The sequence below is a fragment of the Salmo salar genome, chromosome ssa09 (assembly GCF_905237065.1).
Source record: "Salmo salar chromosome ssa09, Ssal_v3.1, whole genome shotgun sequence".
Classification (NCBI taxonomy): Eukaryota; Metazoa; Chordata; class Actinopteri; order Salmoniformes; family Salmonidae; genus Salmo; species Salmo salar.
The window spans coordinates 151,609,785-151,632,400 of NC_059450.1; the positions used below are offsets into that span (position 1 = coordinate 151,609,785).

The following is a 22,616-nucleotide window of genomic DNA, read 5'->3' on the forward strand; positions in this document are numbered from 1 at the left end:
TATATATGTATGTGTGTGTGTGTGTGTGTGTGTGTTGTGTGTGTGTGTGTGTGTGTGTATATATATGTATGCGTGTGTGTGTGTGTTTGAGAGTCAGAGGGGAGCCCTCACACCCCATGGCTCGCACACACATGAAGTCATGACATATTGTTCTTTAATTTCCTACAATTGTTGTTAAACAGGCTTAAACGGTCACTTATTGAGAGACTGCAACCCCTTCACACCCTGTCCTGGTGTCACCTACTGTAACCCCAGTCACACTCTCCAGCCTCCTCCCCTTCCTTCCTTCCTTCCTTCCTTCCTTCCTTCCTTCCTTCCTTCCTTCCTTCCTTCCTTCCTTCCTTCCTTCCTTCCTTCCTTCCTTCCTTCCTTCCTTCCTTCCTTCCTTCCTTCCTTCCTTCCTTCCTTCTTAACCTCAACAAACTTTCCAGCCTCCTCTCCTTCCTTCCTTCTGTACCTCAACAAACTCTCCAGCCTCTTCTCTCCCCTTCTGTCCAACATCCTCCTTCTCACCTCTCCTCTCTCATCTCCTTCTCTTCTCTCCTTCTCTCCTATCCTTACTTTCCTCGTTCTCTCCCCTCCTCTCCTTCTCTCCTCTAATCACATTCTCTACTCTCCTTCTATCCTTCTCTCCTTTCCTTCTCTCCTCTTTTCTCTCCTCTCCTTCTCTACTCTACTTCTCTCCTCTCCTCGCCTCGCCTCTCCTCTCCTTCTCTCCTCTCCTTCCTTTCCTCTCCTTCTCTACTTCTCTCCTCTCCTTCTCTCCTCTTCTTGTCTCCTCTCCTTGTCTCCCCTCCTCTCCTTCTCTCTCTCTTCCCCTCTCTCTCTCTCTCTCTCTCTCTCTCTCTCTCTTCCTCTCTCTCTCTTCCTCTCCTTCTCTCCCCTCCTCTCCTCTCCACTCCTTCCCTCCTCCTCTTCTCTCCTCTCCTTCTCTCCTCTCCTTCTCTCTCCTCTTCTCCTTCTCTCCTCTCCTTCCTTTCCTCTCCTTCTCTACTCTGCTACTCTCCTTCTCTCCTCTCTCTTCCTCTTCTCTCTCTCTCTCTCTCTCTCTCAATCTCTTCCTCTCTCTTCCTCGCTCTCTCTTCCTCTCTCGCTCTCACTCTCTCTTCCTCTCTCGCTCTCACTCACTCTATCTCTCGCTCTCTTCCTGTCTCTTTCTCTCTCTCATTATCTTTCTTCCTCTCCTCTCCTCTCCTCTCCTCTCCTCTCCTCTCCTCTCCTCTCCTCTCCTCTCCTCTCCTCTCCTCTCCTCTCCTCTCCTCTCCTCGCCTCGCCTCGCCTCGCCTCGCCTCGCCTCGCCTCGCCTCGCCTCCACTCCTCTCCTCTCCTCTCCTTCTCTCCTCGTCCTCTCCCCTCCTTCTCTCCTCTCCTTATTTTCCTCTCCTTCTCTACTTCTCTCCTCTCCTTCTCTTCTCTTCTTGTCTCCTCTCCTTGTCTCCCCTCCTCTCCTTATCTCTCTCTCTCTCTCTCTCTCTCTCTCTCTCTCTTCCTCTCCTTCTCTCCCCTCCTCTCCTCTTGTTCTCTCCTCTCCTTCCCTCCTCTCCTTCTCTCCTCTCCTCTCTCCTCTCCTCTCCTTCTCTCTCCTCTTCTCCTTCTCTCCTTCTCACCCCTCTCCTTCTCTCCTCGTCCTCTCCCCTCCTTCTCTCCTCTCCTTCCTTTCCTCTCCTTCTCTACTCTGCTACTCTCCTTCTCTCCTCTCCTTCTCTCCCCTCCTCTCCTTCTCTCCTCTCTCTTCCTCTTCTCTCTCTTTATCTCTCTTCCTCTCCCTCTCTCTCTCTTCCGCTCTCTCTCTCTCTCTCTCTCTCTCTCTCTCTCTCTCTCTCTCTCTCTCTTCCTCTCTATCTCTCTTCCTTTCTCTTTCTCTCTTCCTCTCTCTTTCTCTCTTTTCCTCTCTCTTTCTCTCTCTTCCCCTCTCTCTCTCTGTCTATCTCCCCCTCTCTCTCTCAAATCCACACATATAGTACTATATTAACTACATTTTCTCTGCAATTGTCCATATATATGTCTAGCCTACATACAGCCTACATACAGCCTACATACAATCTACATACAGCCTACATACAGCCTACATACAGCCTACATACAATCTACATACAGCCTCCATACAGCGTACATACAATCTACATACAGCCTACATACAATCTACATACAGTCTACAATAAGCCTACATACAGCCTACATACAGCCTACATGCAGCCTACATGCAGCCTACATACAGTCTACATACAGCCTACATTCAATCTACATACAGCCCACATACAGCCTACATACAGCCTACATACAATCTACATACAGCCTACATACAGCCTACATGCAGCCTACATACAGCCTACATACAGCCTACATACAGCCTACATTCAATCTACATACAGCCCACATATAGCCTACATACAGCCTACATACAGCCTACATACAATTTACATACAGCCTACATACAGCCTACATACAATCTACATACAGCCTACAATTAGCCTACATACAGCCTGCATGCAGCCTACATACAGCCTACATACAGCCTACAATAAGCCTACAATAAGCCTACATACAGCCTACATACAGCCTACAATAAGCCTACATACAGCCTACATACAATCTACATACAATCTACATACAGCCTACATACAATTTACATACAGCCTACATACAGCCTAAAATAAGCCTACATAAAGCCTACATGCAGCCTACAAACAGCCCACATACAGCCTACAATAAGCCTACATACAGCCTACAGCCTACATACAGCCTACATACAATCTACATACAGCCTACATACAGCCTACATACAGCATACATACAGCCTACATACAGCCTACATACAGCCTACATACAGCCTACATACAGCCTACATACAGCATACATACAGCCTACATACAGCCTACATACAGCATACATACAGCATACATACAGCCTACATACACCTACATACAGTTGCCTAGCTGCTGCTTACCAAACATGTTCCAAACCCCCATAAAAGGTTATTAATGAACTGTGCGCTCTGAAGGGAGGGAACGCTTGATGTATGTGTGTGTGTGTGTGTGTGTGTGTGTGTGCTAAATCCGAGACTGAATCTGATATTCCGCTCTCCTCTCTTCACCGAGTGGATCTTAGGAAAACTGGGTATTCCTCTGAAGCTCCTACTTCTCTCTAAAATGGTCTCCAGGATGCGTTTACGTTTGTTTATGAGGCTGTGTGTGTGACCACTGGCAGGTAGCCTCTCGCCGGGGGTAGAGGGTAATTGCCTCATTTAAAGGGATGATTACAGGGATATGGGGATGGTTATGCTGTTTGAAGGTGAGCCAGATTGACAGAGATTGGTTGACTGGGGAGCTAGTGGATGTTGTGCAATAGCAGGAAGAATAATGGAATGATGTGCGTGCATGTCAGTGTGCTAACAGGAGTGGGGCACAGGGTACTCCCTTACCATCAACCAGTAGGCCTTAGTTGAGACCTTTCCCAGAATCACTGCTTGTTTTCCACTTGGTAAGAGACTGAGGAAAGACAGGGAACTGCTTTGGGGGCCAGTTGACAGTTGAAAGCCTTGTGGAAAAGGGGAACTGACAAATATAGGGGAGGTAATAAACAGGTGATGAGTGAGTCCAGGTGAGTCCAATATCGCTGATGCGCGTGACGAGGGAAGGCAGGTGTGCGTAAATGATGGTGGCAGGAGTGCGTAATGCAGAGCAGCCTGGCGTCCTCGAGCGCCTGGGGGAAGGAAGAGCGGGAGCAGACATGACACTCCTCTCATTCCATCCTCTCCTCTCCTGTCCTCTCCTCTCTTCTCCTCTCCTCTCCTTCTCTCCCATCATCTCCTTCTCTCCTCTCCTTCCTTTCCTCTCCTCTACTTCTCTCCTCTCCTTCTCTCCTCTCCCTTCCCCTCTGTCTCTCTCTCTCTCTTCATCTCTCTCTCTTCCTCTCCTTCTCCCCTCCTCTCCTCTTGTTCTCTCCTCTCCTTCTCTCCTCTCCTTCTCTCCTCTCCTTCTCTCTCCTCTTCTCCTTCTGTCCTTCTCTCCCCTCCTCTCCTTCTCTCCTCTCCTTCTCTCCTCTCCTTCTCTCTCTCCTCTTCTCCTTCTCTCCTTCTCACCCCTCTCCTTCTCTCCTCGTCCTCTCCCCTCCTTCTTTTCTCTCCTTCCTTTCCTCTCCTTCTCTACTCTGCTACTCTCCTTCTCTCCTCTCCTTCTCTCCCCTCCTCTCCTTCTCTCCTCTCTCTTCGTCTTCTCTCTCTCTCCCTCTCTTCCTCTCTCTCTCTCTCGCCCTCTCTTCCTCTCTCTCTCTTCCTCTCTCTTCCTCTCTCGCTCTCTCTCACTCTCTCTCGCTCTCTTCCTCTCTCTTCCTCTCCCTCTTCCTCTCCCTCTCTCTCTCTCTCTTTTCCGCTCTCTCTCTTCCTCTCTATCTCTCTTCCTCTCTCTTTCTCTCTTTTCCTCTCTCTTTCTCTCTCTTCCTCTCTCTCTCTGTCTATCTCCCCCTCTCTCTCTGAAATCCACACATATTGTACTAAATTAACTACATTTTCTCTGTAATTGTCCATATATATGTCTAGCCTACATACAGCCTACATACAATCTACATACAGCCTACATACAGCCTACATACAATCTACATACAGCCTACATACAGCCTAGATACAGCCTACATACAATCTACATACAGCCTAAAATAAGCCTACATACAGCCTACATACAATCTACATACAGCCTACATACAGCCTACATACAATCTACATACAGCCTACAGTAAGACTACATACAGCCTACATACAATCTACATACAGCCTACATACATCCTACATACAGCCTACATACAATCTACATACAATCTACAATAAGCCTACATACAGCCTACATACAGCCTACATACAGTTTACATACAGCCTACATACAGCCTACATACAATCTACATACAATTACAATAAGCCTACATACAGCCTACATACAGCCTTCATACAATCTACATACAGCCTACATACAGCCTACATACAGCCTACATACAGCCTTCATACAATCTACATACAGCCTACATACAGCATACATACAGCCTACATACAGCCTACATACACCTACATACAGTTGCCTAGCTGCTGCTTACCAAACATGTTCCAAACCCCCATAAAAGGTTATTAATGAACTGTGCGCTCTGAAGGGAGGGAACGCTTGATGTGTGTGTGTGTGTGTGTGTGTGTGTGTGTGTGTGTGTGTGTGTGTGTGTGTGTGTGTGTGTGTGTGTGTGTGTGTGTGTGTGTGTGTGTCTAGGGCTGTGTGAGGTGTGTGTGTGAATGAGACTCTAAAACACTTTAACAGCCTATTAGCCTGCTGGGTAGCAGCCAGCGCTACGCTCCACTGACTTTGCTAATTACTGTCGACACTTTGAGAGAGGGACATAAAATGACCTGCCTGTTAAATGTGGTATGTTGTGTACTGTAATATACTAAAGAAGGCTAGCACTGTAGTAGTGGAACAGGGCATGTAGTAATGGAAATGTTTCAGATACCAGCAGAGGAAGGTTTTAGCTGTTTCTTGTAGTGTGGTCAGGGACTGGCAACCCACATATATATATATATATATATAAAAACATTCATGCATATAAACATTCATACATATATATATAAACATTCATACATATATACAGTACATATATATATATATATATATATACACACTGCTCAAAAAAATAAAGGGAACACTTAAACAACACAATGTAACTCCAAGTCAATCACACTTCTGTGAAATCAAACTGTCCACTTAGGAAGCAACACTGATTGACAATACATTTCACATGCTGTTGTGCAAATGGAATAGACAACAGGTGGAAATTATAGGCAATTACCAAGACACCCCCAATAAAGGAGTGGTTCGGCAGGTGGTGACCACAGACCACTTCTCAGTTCCTATGCTTCCTGGCTGATGTTTTGGTCACTTTTGAATGCTGGCGGTGCTTTCACTCTAGTGGTAGCATGAGACGGAGTCTACAACCCACACAAGTGGCTCAGGTAGTGCAGATCATCCAGGATGGCCCATCAATGCGAGCTGTGGCAAGAAGGTTTGCTGTGTCTGTCAGCGTAGTATCCAGAGCATGGAGGCGCTACCAGGAGACAGGCAAGTACATCAGGAGACGTGGAGGAGGCCGTAGGAGGGCAACAACCCAGCAGCAGGACCGCTACCTCCGCCTTTGTGCAAGGAGGAGCAGGAGGAGCACTGCCAGAGCCCTGCAAAATGACCTCCAGCAGGCCACAAATGTGCATGTGTCTGCTCAAACGGTCAGAAACAGACTCCATGAGGGTGGTATGAGGGCCCGACGTCCACAGGTGGGGGTTGTGCTTACAGCCCAACACCGTGCAGGATTTTTGGCATTTGCCAGAGAACACCAAGATTGGCAAATTTGCCACTGGCGCCCTGTGCTCTTCACAGATGAAAGCAGGTTCACACTGAGCACGTGACATACGTGACAGAGTCTGGAGACGCCGTGGAGAACGTTCTGCTGCCTGCAACATCCTCCAGCATGACCGGTTTGGTGGTGGGTCAGTCATGGTGTGGGGTGGCATTTCTTTGGGGGGCCGCACAGCCCTCCATGTGCTCGCCAGAGGTAGCCTGACTGCCATTAGGTACCGAGATGAGATCCCCAGACCCCTTGTGAGACCATATGCTGGTGCGGTTGGCCCTGGGTTCCTCCTAATGCAAGACAATGCTAGACCTCATGTGGCTGGAGTGTGTCTGCAGTTCCTGCAAGAGGAAGGCATTGATGCTATGGACTGGCCCGCCCGTTCCCGAGACCTAAATCCAATTGAGCACATCTGGGACATCATGTCTCGCTCCATCCACCAACGCCACGTTGCACCACAGACTGTCCAGGAGTTGGCGGATGCTTTAGTCCAGGTCTGGGAGGAGATCCCTCAGGAGACCATCCGCCACCTCATCAGGAGCATGCCCAGGCGTTGTAGGGAGGTCATACAGGCACGTGGAGGCCACACACACTACCGAGCCTCATTTTGACTTGTTTTAAGGACATTACATCAAAGTTGGATCAGCCTGTAGTGTGGTTTTCCACTTTAATTTTGAGTGTGACTCCAAATCCAGACTTCCATGGGTTGATAAATTGGATTTCCATTGATTATTTTTGTGTGATTTTGTTGTCAGCACTTTCAACTATATAAAGAAAAAAGTATTTAATAAGATTATTTCATTCATTCAGATCTAGGATGTGTTATTTTAGTGTTCCCTTTATTTTTTTGAGCAGTATATAAAAACATTCATACATATATAGTACATATATATTTAAATATATATATATGCACATATATACAGTACATATATATATATATATAACATTCATACACACACATATATATATGTACTGTATATATGTGCTAATATATATATATTTAAATATATATATATATATATATATATATATATATATATATATATATATATATATATATATATATATACACACAGTCGTGGCCAAAAGCTTTGAGAATGACACAAATATTAATTTCCACAAAGTTTGCTGCTTCAGTGTCTTTAGATATTTTTGTCAGATGTTACTATGGAATACTGAAGTATAATTACAAGCATTTCATAAGTGTCAAAGGCTTTTATTGACAATTACATGAAGTTGATGCAAAGAGTCAATATTTGCAGTGTTGACCCTTCTTTTTCAAGACCTCTGCAATCCACCCTGGCATGGTGTCAATTAACTTCTGGGCCACATCCTGACTGATGGCAGCCCATTCTTGCATAATCAATGCATGGAGTTTGTCAGAATTTGTGGGTTATTGTTTGTCCACCCACCTCTTGAGGATTGACCACAAGTTCTCAATGGGATTAAGGTCTGGGGAGTTTCCTGGCCATGGACCCAAAATATCCATGTTTTGTTATCACAAAAGTTATCACTTTTGCCTTATGGCAAGGTGCTCCATCATGCTGGAAAAGGCATTGTTCATCACCAAACCGTTCCTGGATGGTTGGGAGAAGTTGCTCTCGGAGGATGTGTTGGTACCATTCTTTATTCATGGCTGTGTTCTTAGGCAAAATTGTGAGTGAGCCCACTCCCTTGGCTGAGAAGTAACCCCACACATGAATGGTCTCAGGATGCTTTACTGTTGGCATGACACAGGACTGATGGTAGCGCTCACCTTGTCTTCTCCAGAAAAGCTTTTTTCCGGATGCCCCAAACAATCGGAAAGGGGATTCATCAGAGAAAATGACTTTACCCCAGTCCTCAGCAGTCCAATCCCTGTACCTTTTGGAAAATATCAGTCTGTCCCTGATGTTTTTCCTGGAGAGAAGTGGCTTCTTTGCTGCCCTTCTTGACACCAGGCCATCCTCCAAAAGTCTTCGCCTCACTGTGCGTGCAGATGCACTCACACCTGCCTGCTGCCATTCCTAAGCAAGCTCTGTACTGGTGGTGCCCCGATCCCGCAGCTGAATCAACTTTAGGAGACGGTCCTGGCGCTTGCTGGACTTTCTTGGGCGCCCTGATGCCTTGCAATTCATCTGATCACTGTTCATAACATTCTGGAGTATATACAAATTGCCATCATACAAACTGAGGCAGCAGACTTTGTGAAAATTAATATTTGTGTAATTCTCAAAGCTTTTGGCCACGACTGTATATATATATATAAACATTCATACATATATACAGTACATATATATACACTACTGGTCAAAAGTTTTAGAATGCCTCCCGAGTGGTGCAGTGGTCTAAGGCACTGCATCGCAGTGCTATCTGTGCCACTAGAGATTCTGAATTTGAGTCCAGGCTCTGTTGCAGCCGGCCGCGACCGGGAGACCCAAGGGGCGGCGCACAATTGGCCCAGCGTCATCCGGGTTAGGGGAGGGTTTGGCCGGCAGGGATGTCCTTGTCCCATCGCGCACTAGTGACTTCTGTGGTGGGCCAGGCGCAGTGCGTGCTGACACACTTGCCAGGTGTACGGTGTTTCCTTTGACACATTGGTGCGGCTGGCTTCCGGGGTAAGTGGGTATTGTGTCAAGAAGCAGTGCGGCTTGGTTGGGTTGTGTTTTGGAGGACGCACAGCTCTTGACCTTCGCCTCTCCAGAGTCCTTATGGGAGTTGCAGCGATGAGACAAGACTGTAACTACAAATTGGATACCACGAAATTGGGGACAAAAAGGAGTAAAAAAAGTATTATTTTAGGACACCTACTCATTCAAGGGTTTTTCATAATTTTTACTATTTTATATATTGTAGAACTATGAAATAACACATATGGAATCATGTAGTAACCAAAAAAGGGTTAAACAAATCAAAATATATTTTATATTTGAGATTCTTCAAATAGCCACCCTTTGTCTAGATGACAACTTTGCACACTCTTGGCATTCTCTCAACCAGCTTCACCTGGAATGCTTTTCCAACAGTCTTGAAGGAGTTTCCACATATGCATTTGTTGGTTGCTTTTCCTTTACTCTGCGGTTCGACTCATCCCAAACCATTTCAATTTGGTTGAGGTTGGGGAATTGTGGAGGCCAGTCATCTGATGCAGCACTCCATCACTCTCCTTCTCGGTCAAATAGCCCTTACACATCCTGGAGGTGTGTTGAGTCATTTTCCTGTTGAAAAACAAATGATAGTCCCACTAAGCCCAAACCAGATGGATGGCATATATGCAGAATGCTGTTGTAGCCATGCTGGTTAAGTGTGCCTTGAATTCTAAATAAATCACAGATACTGTCACCAGTAAAGCACCCCAACACCATAACACCTCCTCCTCCATGCTTTACGGTGGGAAATACACATGCGGAGATCATCCGTTCACCCACACTGAGTCTCACAAAGACTCGGCGGTTGGAACCAAAAATCTCAAATTTGGACTCCAGACCAAAGGACAAATTTCCACCGGTAAAATGTCCATTGCTTGTATTTGTTGGTCCAAGCAAGTCTCTTCTTATTATTGGTGTCCTTTAGTAGTGGTTTATTTGCAGCAATTCGACCATGAAGGCCTGATTCACACAGTTTCCTCTGAACGGTTGATGTTGGGATGTGTCTGTTACTTGAACACTGTGAAGCATTTATTTGGGCTGCAATTTCTGAGGGTGGTAACTCTAATGAACTTATCCTCTGCAGCAGAGGTAACTCTGGGTCTTCCTTTCCTGTGGCGATCCTCATGAGAGCCAGTGTCATCATAGTTCTTGATGGTTTTTGCGACTGCACTTGAAGAAACTTTAAAAGTTCTTGAAATGTTCCGTGGTAACTGACCTTCATGTCTTAAACTAATGATGGACTGTCGTTTCTCTTTGCTTATTTGAGCTGTTCTTGCCATAATATGGACTTGGTCTTTTACCAAATAGAGCTATCTTCTGTATACTACTCCTAGCTTGTCACAACACAACTGATTGGCTCAAGCGCATTACGAAGGAAAGAAATTCCACAAATGAACTATTAAGAAGGCACACCTGTTAATTGAAATGCATTCCAGGTGACTACCTCATGAAGCTGGTTGAGAGAATGCCAAGAGTGTGCAAAGTTGTCATCTAGACAAAGGGTGGCTATTTGAAGAATCTCAAATATGAAATATATTTGATTTGTTTAACACTTTATTGGTTACTACATGATTCCATATGTGTTATTTCATGGTTTTGATGTCTTCACTATTACTCTACAATGTAGAAAATAGTAAAAATAAAGAAAAACCCTTGAATGAGTAATGTTCTAAAACCTCTGACCGGTAGTGTACATATATAAATATATACACATACACACTTTTTTTTTGAATATACCTTCCTGTATTATTCCCCAAACCCTACCACCGCTGCCCCAATTGGAGTAAACTAATAAACAGTAACACTTAGGCTTCTACTTCCAGCTTATACATGCTATACACATGCTATACACATGCTATACACATTTTGCAGACAAAATAGTTATATTTGTTTGATTTTAGTCCTGGCCTTCCTCTATTTCTGATGTCCATCCAGTTTGATTTCGATTTGTAACTGTGCTATTTCTCAAAAGTTCTGAACCTATAGACATTACAGACCCCGTATGTTTTACATTTGTTATCTTGTTGGTATTAGTCCCACCCTTCAGCTCCATTCAACCCCTCCCATCTATCTCTCAACACCATCCATTTTGGATTTCTATTTGCCATATTTTTTTCAACTGTGCTGTGATGCTTTCACAAAAGTTCTGAACCTTTCTATTCTCATAGTTTCTACAGATTGTATATTAAAAATAAACTTTTTTGATAAAATAATTATTATACTATTGACCGATTGACTATAACTTTTCAAATCACCCAGTATTGCTATCTGCAGCTCTAAGTAAATGTTGCAATTCTTCAGCTATTCCTGGACCTGTGACCAAAAACAAGCTACATTTGGACAGTACAAAAATAAATTATCTAATGACTCTGCCTCCTCACAGCAAAATCTGCAGAGCTGTGGCACAGTTGGTAGAGCATGGTGTTTGCAACGCCAGCATGGTGTGTGCAGGGTTGTGGGTTCGATTCCCACGGGGGGCCAGTACAATAAAAATGCATGAAATGAAATGTATGCATTCACTACTGTAAGTCACTCTGGATAAGAGCGTCTGCTAAATGACTAAAAATGTTTTAAAAAATGGTATCCCCCATATATATATATATATATATATATATATATATAACATGTAAAAAACCTGTCTGATTAGGATTAATAATATCTGACAAACCTTTTTAATTCAATGCGCTAAGCATTTTGCTATCATTTTTGCATAACAACACTGAAGTGTAAGAGGCCTCCAATTTTTTTTAATGGACTGGATCTTTATATTGACCACTTGGGTTCTGTTTCAGTAATAATGAAATCAGACCTTCTTGTTGAATGTCCGATAATCTACCGTTTACAGTTGAAGTTGGAAGTTTACATACACCAAATATATTTTAACTCAGTTTTTCACAATTCCTGACATTCAACCCTTGTAAATATTCCCTGTCTTAGGTCAGTTAGGATCACCACTTTATTTTAAGATTGTGAAATGTCAGAATAATAGTAGAGAGAATGATTTATTTCAGCTTGTATGTCTTTCATCACATTCCCAGTGGGTCAGAAGTTTACATACACTCAATCAGTATTTGGTAGCATTGCCTTTAAATTGTTTAACTTGGGTGAAACGTTTGGGGTAGCTTTCCACAAGCTTCCCACAATAAGTTGGGTGAATTTTTGCCCATTACTCCTGACAGAGCTGGTGTAACTGAGTCAGGTTTGTAGGCCTCCTTGCTCGCATTCGCTTTTCCAGTTCTGCCCACACATTTTCTATAGAATTGAGGTCAGGGCTTTGTGATGGCCACTCCACTACCATGACTTTGTTGTCCTTAAGCCATTTTGCCACAACTTTGGAAGTATGCTTGGGGTCATTGTTCATTTGGAAGACCCATTTGTGACCAAGCTTTAACTTCCTGACTGATGTCTTGAGATGTTGCTTCAATATATTCACATAATTTTCCTACCTCATGATGCCATCTAGTTTGTGAAGTGCACCAGTCCCTCCTGCAGCAAAGCACCCCCACAACATGATGCTGCCACCCCCGTGCTTCACGGTTGAGATGGTGTTCTTCGGCTTGCAAGCCTCCCCCTTTTTCCTCCAAACATAACGATGGTCATTATGGCCAAACAGTTCTATTTTTGTTTCATCAGACCAGAGGACATTTCTCCAAAAGTACGATCTTTGTCCCCATGTGCAGTTGCAAACTGTAGTCTGGCTTTTTTTATGGCGGTTTTGGAGCAGTGGCTTCTTCCTTGCTGAGCAGCCTTTCAAGTTATGTCGATATAGGACTCGTTTTACTGTGGATATAGATACGTTTGTACCTGTTTCCTGCAGCATCTTCACAAGGTCCTTTGCTGTTTTTCTGGGATTGATTTGCACTTTTCGCACTGAAGTACGTTCATTTCTAGGAGACAGAACGCATCTCCTTCCTGAGCGGTATGACAGCTGCGTGGTCCCATGGTGTTTATACTTGCGTACCATAGTTTTTACAGATGAACCTGGTACCTTCAGGCGTTTGGAAATTGCTCCCAAGGATGAACCAGACTTGTGGAGGTCTACAATTTTTTTTCTGATATCTTGGCTGATTTCTTTTGATTTTCCCATGATGTCAAGCAAAGAGGCACTGAGTTTGAAGATAGGCCTTGAAATACATCTACAGGTACACCTCCAATTGACTCAAATGATGTTAATTAGCCTATCAGAAGCTTCTAAAGCCATGACATCATTTTCTGGAATTTTCCAAGCATTTTAAAGGCACAGTCAACTTAGAATATGTAAACTTCTGACCCACTGGAATTGTGATACAGTGAATTATAAGTGAAATAATCTGTCTGTATGTCACGCCCTGACCAGGTGAACTCGGGTATATTGGGTCAGGGTGTGTCATGTTAGGTATTTTTCATTGGTTTGTGTTTGGTTTACGTTTTAGCCTTGTGTAGGCTCTAGGTGGGTTTATTTCTATGTTGGGTTCTGTCGATTCCCAATCAGAGACAGCTGACGCTAATTGTCTCTGATTGGGATCACATTTAAGTTGCTGTTTTCCCCACGCTGTTTGTGGGGTGTTGTCTCTTTGTTTGAGCACGTAACGGATCTGCATTTTTCTTGAGTTTTTGTGTACATGTTTAATTCCAGTGTGTTGAATAAACATGTGTTCGCTCCCAGCTGCGTTTTGGTCCGCTTCCTCGTCACCAGGCGACGAACGTTACACTGTAAACAATTGTTGGAAAAATTACTTGTGTCATGCACAAATTAGATGTCCTAACCGACTTGCCAAAACTATAGTTTGTTAACAAGAAATTTGTTGGGTGGTTGAAAAACGAGTTTTAATGACTCCAACCTAAGTGTATGTAAACTTCTGACTTCAACTGTATATAGGAGTGGTTAAACATGCTAATAATGGTCATCTGAGTATATATTTTAAAAAAATGGTATTCCTCCACTGGTATGTCATCCAGCCCTGGAGTTTTCCCAGACTTATAGGCTTTAATTGCATCAAGAAGTTCCTCCTCTGTAATTTGGCCTTCACATGAGTCTTTCTGTACAGATGTTAATCTTACATTATTAATAGGAAAAAAATCCATACAATTAGCTTCGGTTAGTTTTTGGTAGCATTTCTATGTTGAAGATTGAACAAGAGTTTTTTGCATTTTTCCCCATATTCCATCCAGTTCGCTTTATTTTTATAATATATTACACTGGATCTTTCTTGAATAAGTTCCTCCTTTTCTTTTTGTTTTTCCTCTAACTTATTCTGTCTCTATGGTACTGTTTTTATTGCTATCTAACAGTACTGTTAGTCCTTCAATTTCCTTTGTTAATATGGACTCCTTTGATCTACATTGCTTTTGTTTTATAGATGAGTACTGAATTGCATGGCCTCTAAAGGCACATTTTAAAAGTGTCCCATACAACAAGGGGATCTGCTGTACCTATGTTATGTTGGAAAAAGTCAGTTATAAATTATTCTGTCCTAGTTAAAAACAAGTTATCATCCAATAGGCTTTGATTAAATTTCCAATATCCTCGCCCACGTGGAAATTCTGTAAGAGTAATATATATGCCAATTATGTGATGGTCCGACTGCATTCTGTCCCCTATCAACACTTTTTAAACTTTTGGTGCCAGAGAGAATGACATAAGAAAGTAATCAAGCCAACTAGCTTGATTAAGCCTCCACCATGTATATCTCACTAGGTCAGGGTATTTAAGCCTCCACCATGTATATCTCACTAGGTCAGGGTATTTAAGCCTCCTCCATGTATATCTCACTAGGTCAGGGTATTTAAGCCTCCGCCATGTATATCTCACTAGGTCAGGGGTTTTCAAGCCTCCTCCATGTATATCTCACTAGGTCAGGGGTTTTCAAGCCTCCTCCATGTATATCTCACTAGGTCAGGGGTATTTAAGCCTCCTCCATGTATATCTAACTAGGTCAGGGGTATTTAAGCCTCCTCCATGTATATCTCACTAGGTCTCTGCTGCCAATGACTGGAACGAACTACAAAAATCTCTGAAACTGGAAACACTTATCTCCCTCACTAGCTTTAAGCACCAGCTATCAGAGCAGCTCCCAGATCACTGCACCTGTACATAGCCCATCTATAATGTAGCCCAAACTACTACCTCTTCCCCTACTGTATTTATTTATTTGATTTATTTTGCTCCTTTGCACCATATTATTTATATTTTAACTTTGAACTTTCTTCAAACTACAAATCTACCATTCCAGTGTTTTACTTGCTATACTTTATTTACTTTGCCACCATGGCCTTTTTTGCCTTTACCTCCCTTATCTCACATCATTTGCTCACATTGTATATAGTCTTGTTTTTTTCTACTGCATCATTGATTGTACGTTGTTTTACTCCATGTGTAACTCTGTGTTGTTGTATGTTGTCGAACTGCTTTGCTTTATCTTGGCCAGGTCGCAATTGTAAATGAGAACTTGTTCTCAACTTGCCTACCTGGTTAAATAAAGGTGAAATAAATAAATAAATAAAAAGGTCAGGGTATTTAAGTCTCCTCCATGTATATCTCACTAGGTCAGGGTATTAAACCTCCTCCATGTATATCTCACTAGGTCAGGGTATTTAAACCTCCTCCATGTATATCTCACTAGGTCAGGATATTAAACCTCCTCCATGTATATCTCACTAGGTCAGGGTATTTAAGTCTCCTCCATGTATATCTCACTAGGTCAGGATATTAAACCTCCTCCATGTATATCTCACTAGGTCAGGGTATTTAAACCTCCTCCATGTATATCTCACTAGGTCAGAATATTAAACCTCCTCCATGTATATCTCACTAGGTCAGGGTATTTAAGCCTCCTCCATGTATATCTCACTAGGTCAGGGTATTTAAGCCTCCTCCATGTATATCTAACTAGGTCAGGGTATTTAAGTCTCCATGTATATCTCACTAGGTCAGGGTATTTAAGCCTCCTCCATGTATATCTAACTAGGTCAGGGTATTTAAGTCTCCTCCATGTATATCTCACTAGGTCAGGGTATTTAAGCCTCCATGTATATCTAACTAGGTCAGGGTATTTAAGCCTCCTCCATGTCTATCTCTCTAGGTCAGGGGTATTTAAGCCTCCATATATCCACCAATTCCAATATATCCTTATATATATTTCCTTAAGTGCCTGAGGGTGATAGTTTGACACATCTCCTTCGCATCGAGTTGATCAGGCTGTTGATTGTGGCCCATGGAATGTTGTCCCACTCCTCTTCAATGTCTGTGCGAAGTTTCTGGATATTGGCGGGATCTGTAACACACTGTCGTACACGTTGATCCAGAGCATCCCAAACATGCTCAATAGGTGACATGTCTGGTAAGTATGCAGGCCATGGAAGATCTGTGACATTTTCAGCTTCCAGGAATTGTGTACAGATTCTTGCGACATGGGGCCGTGCATTATCATGCTGAAACATGAGGTGATGGCGGTGGATGAATGGCACGACAATGAGCCTCAGGATCTCGTCATGGTATCTCTGTGCATTGAAATTGCCATTGATAAAATGCAATTGTTTTCGTTGTCCGTAGCTTATGTCAGCCCATACCATAACCCCACCATCATCATGGGGCACTCTGTTGACAACGTTGACATCAGCAAACCGCTCACCCATACGTCATTCCTGCAATCAGCATGCCAAGTGCACGCACCCTCAAAACTTGAGAAATCTGTGGCAATGTATTTTGTGACAAAACTGCACATTTTAGATTGACCTTTTATTGTCCCTAGCACAAGGTGCACCTGTGTAATGATAATGCTGTTTAATCAGCGTCTTGTTATGCCACACTTGTCAGGTGGATGGATTATCTTGGCAAAGGAGAAATGATCACTAACAGGATGTAACCAAATTTGTGCACAACATTTTTGAGAAATAAGCGTTTTGTGAGTATGGCTCATGAAACATGGGACCACTTATATAACAAATGTTAATTTTGTCTCGGGAACAGAGTGGAGAAATATGATTTATTTATTCTCTCTCTTGAGAAAATGTGAATGCAAGTGTAATTGTGTTATCTTTGACACTGTTATGCAAGTAGATAGCATTTCAACCAGATAAAATATGCAAGCAAGATTAACAGTAGTCTCATCAGCTTTTCATGTCCCTAAAACCGGTCAAACTGATGACATTTGGACATTTTTTACAGGACCAATCTTTCCACTGTTTTTGAGGTATTGCACTTTCTCCCCGGTCCCTAAAGGAAACATTTAACTAATTCATTTGTTCTATCGATGTAAAACATTATTCTGGTGAACACTACTTTACTGTCTTCTGGGGCGTCAAGTTGACAAACAAATGGCCTACCAAATGTAAACAATGATCAGAAGAAACGTGTTTAAATTACGGGTGAAATTAGCCAGTAGTAAATTATAGTAAATTAATTATTGTAGGCAAAATTATTATGGTGAATCTAACCCATAGGGTAGCGCACAATTGGCCTAGCGTCGTCTGTGTTTGGCCGGGGTAGGCCGTCATTGTAAATAAGAATTTGTTCTTAACTGACTTGCCTAGTTAAATGAAGGTTAAATAAAGGCTCCATTTAAAACAAAATATAGGCTACATTTTGAAGTGATATTCAGATGAAAACATCATGACACAGCACCCATGATAGGTGAAACTGACCGCATAAACAACAGTAAACAGAACAAGATGTTGTTGACATGACAACGGTATCCTGTCTTAGATCAGGATAACCCAGGCGTCTTATTCCGGGTTTCAGAACCGGGATTCACGCCTTTTTGAATTATTGTAAACGGGGATATGATGTTTATATGTGTCAACTCAACAACAGAATACTTGTGTATCCTGAATAATATCGGGATGTGTGTGTGTGTGTGTGTGTGTGTGTGTGTGTGTGTGTGTGCTGGTGTGTGTGTGTGTGTGTGTGTGTGGTGTGTGTGCTTGTGTGTCATGTGTGTGTGCTTGTGTGTCGTGTGTGTGTGTGCTTGTGTGTGTGCGTGTGTACGTGTGCGTGTGTACATGTTTGTGTGTGTGTACATGTATGTGTGTCTGTGTGTGTGTGTCTTGGCTTAGGCAGCTGTCTGCTGGTTATAGACTCTCCACTTATCACTTTGTCTCTATCTCTTTTTGACTCCTTGTTTGTTTGTCTCCATCTTGGTATCTTTAATAGTGTGGTAGATCGTTTGATGACGTGGTGGACTCCTGGTGAGGCTTCTCAACCACTTGTGTTAACAATCTCCCTCTCAACACAGGCATTCATTCTCTTCTCTTGTTTCACTTCACCTTGTATGTACTTTTGTTTTCTAACCCCGATATACTGTACACACATCCTAACTCTTCTCCCCTGTCTCTCTCTCTCTCTCTCTCCCTCTCTCTCCCTCCCTCCCTCCCTCCCTCCCCCCCAGCGTCAGGCCCGTAGCTCCCTGGTGTACCTAGTGTCTCTGCTGGGCAGTATGGATCACAGCTTCCATCACACTCTGCTGCTGGAGATCAGAGCCCTGACTGACAGATACACCTCCATCCTGGGAGGCTGTGCCAAAGACATCTACAGGATGAGTAACAGCTTCACCTCTATAGCCAGACTACTGGGGAGAAGACTGGAGACAGACACTACTATCAACTGCAGGTAGAGTACACATGAACGCACACACACACACGCACGCACACACACACGCGCGCACGCACGCACACACACACACACGCACGCACGCACGCACGCGCGCGCGCACGCACGACACACACACACACACACACACACACACACACACACACACACACACTTTTGCCAGACTACTTAAAAAAATATTGACAGGCCTCACAAAAAAACTGTACACAAACTCAGCCGTCCCCAATTGGGAGCATGTCTGTAGGGAAATGAGCCACTGAATGGAACGTGTCACCTCTTCTTTTAGCATCCATAAAACATTTGATTTCATGATTTCTGTCATTTATGAGCTTAAATTATTCACAGCTACTAAGTTAATTGGTGTTTTAACAAGAACAGTGCAGTGTTCCATAGTATAGTTGTTTTGTTTGTTGCCTGGAACAACATGTTCTCTGGTTAGAAAACATATGACTAATTGCTACTGCAAGTGTAAGTCGCGCCATTTTAAAATGGCCGACGACCCTTAATGTAGGAATACTGTCCTGGCTGTATTGTAAGGTCCCTCAATATCACTCCTTCATCTTCTTCCTAACCGACTGGTTTTGTGTTATTCTCTGTTTGTCTTGTCATCCAATCTGAATGGTTAAATCTCATTCTGAACCCTTATGGACTTTTAGTTTTACTACAGCGGCATAACCATTGTTAATACCCCTTAAAACGGCCCTATCGCTTTCTCTGCCCAGCCTTACCACCTTACCACTACAATGCCAAAACAAATCACTAATCTCACGTTATTCTTTGCAATTAAAGCTCTGTAAATGAAAAGCTTTGCCTCAACAACAAAAAGGGACGTTTTACTGATTTAGTGTGTCTATGTGTGTCTGTGTGTGTGTGTGTGTGTGTGTGTGTGTGTGTGTGTGTGTGTGTGTGTGTGTGTGTGTGTGTGTGTGTGTGTGTGTGTGTGTGTGTGTGTGTGTGTGTGTGTGTGTGTGCGTGCGTGCGTGCATGTGCGTGCGTGTGTCTGTGTGTGTGTGTGTGTGTGTGCACGCGTGCGTGCATGCATGTGCGTGCGTGTGTCTGTGTGTGCGCGCGAGTGTGTGCGTGTGTGTGTGTGTGTGTGCACGCGTGCGTGCATGCATGTGCGTGCGTGTGTCTGTGTGTGCCCGCGAGTGTGTGCGTGTGTGTGTGTGTGTGTGTGTGTGTGTGTGTGTTAGCATACTTTTATGACTGCTGAATAGCAACTATCAATCACTTAGATCAGGTATTTGCAGGTAGAGATCCCTGGTGAAGCAGCTACTCTCGCTCCCTCTCCATCATAGTGGAGTGGCCTCTACCCTGTTCTCTCTCTCTCTCTCCTTCTCTCTGTGTGTGTGTCTGTGTGTGCGTGTGTGTATGAGAGAGAGCGGGTTTTGAAATATGTCCAGAGGTGTGGTGGTCTGCTCAGTTCTCTCAGGTCCGATCTGTCTCTGCTGCATTCCAGCCCAGCACCAGTCCTATCCGGTCTAGTGTGTGTGTGTGTGTGAGAGAGAGCTAAGACAAGTTTGTTACTTTACACCTCTTCCTCTCTCTGCATGTTTCAGGGTGGAAGAGGAATCAGAAGGCCCTCCTTCCCCTTGTATCTCAGAGGCCAGTGTGTGTGGGGGTGCAGGGGGGTGTGGAGGGGGGTCAGAGCAGCGACTGCAGGTGAAGATCCAGGCGTTTGAGGAGAAGATGGGGGAGGGGGGGGAGAGGGGTCACCTACACCCCAACGCAGAAACAGCATGGGACAAGCCGCTAGAGAGAAACACAGAGAGATGAGGTTTAACAGGTGAGTCTATAGCAACACACAACACTATCAGGTTTAACAGGTGAGTCTATAGCAACACACATCACTATCAGGTTTAACTTCCCTGGGCTTGGTGGGACGCTTGCTATAACTTCAATTTCTCAAACATATGACTATTTTACACCATTTTAAAGACAAGACTCTCGTTAATCTAACCACATTGTCCGATTTCATAAAGGCTTTACAGTGAAAGCAAAACATTAGATTATGTCAGAAGAGTACCCTGCCAAAAATAATCACACAGCCATTTTCAAAGCAAGCATATAATGTCACAAAAACCAAAACCACAGCTAAATGCAGCACTAACCTTTGATGATCTTCATCAGATGACACTCCTAGACATTATGTTTTACAATACATGCATGTTTTGTTCAATCAAGTTCATATTTATATCAAAAACCAGCTTTTTACATTAGCATGTGATGTTCAGAACTAGCATACCTACCGTAAACTTCCAGTGAATTTAGTAAATTACTCACGATTAACGTTCACAAAATACATAACAATGATTTTAAGAATTATAGATACAGAACTCCTTTATGCAATCGCGGTGTCCGATTTCAAAATAGCTTTTCGGCGAAAGCACATTTTGCAATATTCTGAGTAGATAGCTCGGCCATCACAGGCTAGCTAATTTGACACCCACCAAGTTTGGCGCTCACTAAACTCAGAATTACTATTAGAAAAATTGGATTACCTTTGCTGTTCTTCATCAGAATGCACTCCCAGGACTTCTACTTCAACAACAAATGTTGTTTTGGTTCCAAATAATCCATAGTTATATTCAAATAGCTCCGTTTTGTTCGTACGTTCAGGTCTCTATCCGAAGGGCGAGCGCATTTCGTGACAAAAATGTCAAAATATTCCATTACCGTACTTCGAAGCATGTCAAACGCTGTTTAAAATCAATTTTCATGGTATTTTTCTCGTAAAATAGCGATAATATTCCAACCGGGCGACGTTGTATTCATTCAAAGGCTGAAAAAAAAAAAATGAATTCTCATGTGTCACTGTTCCCAGCCTGACCACTCACAAAATCTCCTGCTGTTCTTCGCCCAGAGACAGGAGACACGTCATTCCACTTTCTGGCGCCTTCTGAGAGCCAATGGAAGCCTTAGAAAATGTCACGTTACAGCACAGATGCTGTATTTTCGATAGAGATGCAACAGAAGGACAAGAAATTGTCAGACAGGGCACTTCCTGTATGGAATCTTCTCAGGTTTTGGCCTGCCATATGAGTTCTGTTATACTCACAGACACCATTCAAACAGTTTTAGAAACGTTAGAGTGTTTTCTATCCAAATCTACTAATTATATGCATAGTCTCGTTTCTGGGCAAGAGTAGTAACCAGTTTAAATCGGGTACGTTTTTTATCCGGCCGTGCAAATACTGCCCCCTAGCCCCAACAGGTTTTTAACAGGTGAGTCTATAGCAACACACATCACTATCAGGTTTAACAGGTGAGTCTATAACAACACACATAACTGTCACACACTGATCTATTTCACCTGTCTTTGTGATTGTCTCCACCCCCCTCCAGGTGTCGCCCATCTTCCCCATTATCCCCTGTGTATTTATACCTGTGTTCTCTGTTTGTCTGTTGTCAGTTCGTCTTGTTTGTCAAGTCAACAAGCGTTTTTGTGTCTCAGCTCCTGCTTTTCCCAGTCTCTCTTTTTCTCGGCCTCCTGGTTTGACCCTTGCCTGTCCTGACTCTGAGCTCGTCTGCCTGACCACTCTACCTGACCCTGAGTCTGCCTGCCGACTGGTACCTGTGCCCCACGTCTGGATTATTGACCTCTGCCTACCCTGAGCCTGCCTGCCGTCCGGTACTGTTGCCAGACCTCTGGTTTACTGACCCCTGCCTCCATTAACCTGTCTATTGCCTGCCCCTGTTGGATTATTAAACTTTTGGTAATTCCATGTTGTCTGCATCTGGGTCTTACCTTCATACCTGATAGTACGAACTGGCCATGACTGACCCAGAAGACCTGGGACAGCTGTGCAACACCATCTCCTCCCAAGGAGCCTCCATTGATAGGCACGAGGAATTGCTTCGTGGGCTGATGGAGGGGGTCCAAACGTTGGCTGAGCGCCACGACCGCGCGTTGGACATGCTGCTGGAGCAATTCCGTGGGTTGTCTGGGGGGCAGCCTGCCACGGTGGTGACCCCACCGCCCCTCAGTAACTCGGCGGTTAGCAGCGCCACCCCACCGGCCACTCCACCTT

At 43.6% G+C, this 22,616-nt stretch overlaps 1 pseudogene; it reads left to right on the plus strand.

The window, feature by feature from the left end:
• The window catches only part of LOC106591777 (ventricular zone-expressed PH domain-containing protein-like), a 203,813-nt pseudogene that overhangs the window by 104,447 nt on the left and 76,750 nt on the right, over positions 1-22,616 (plus strand).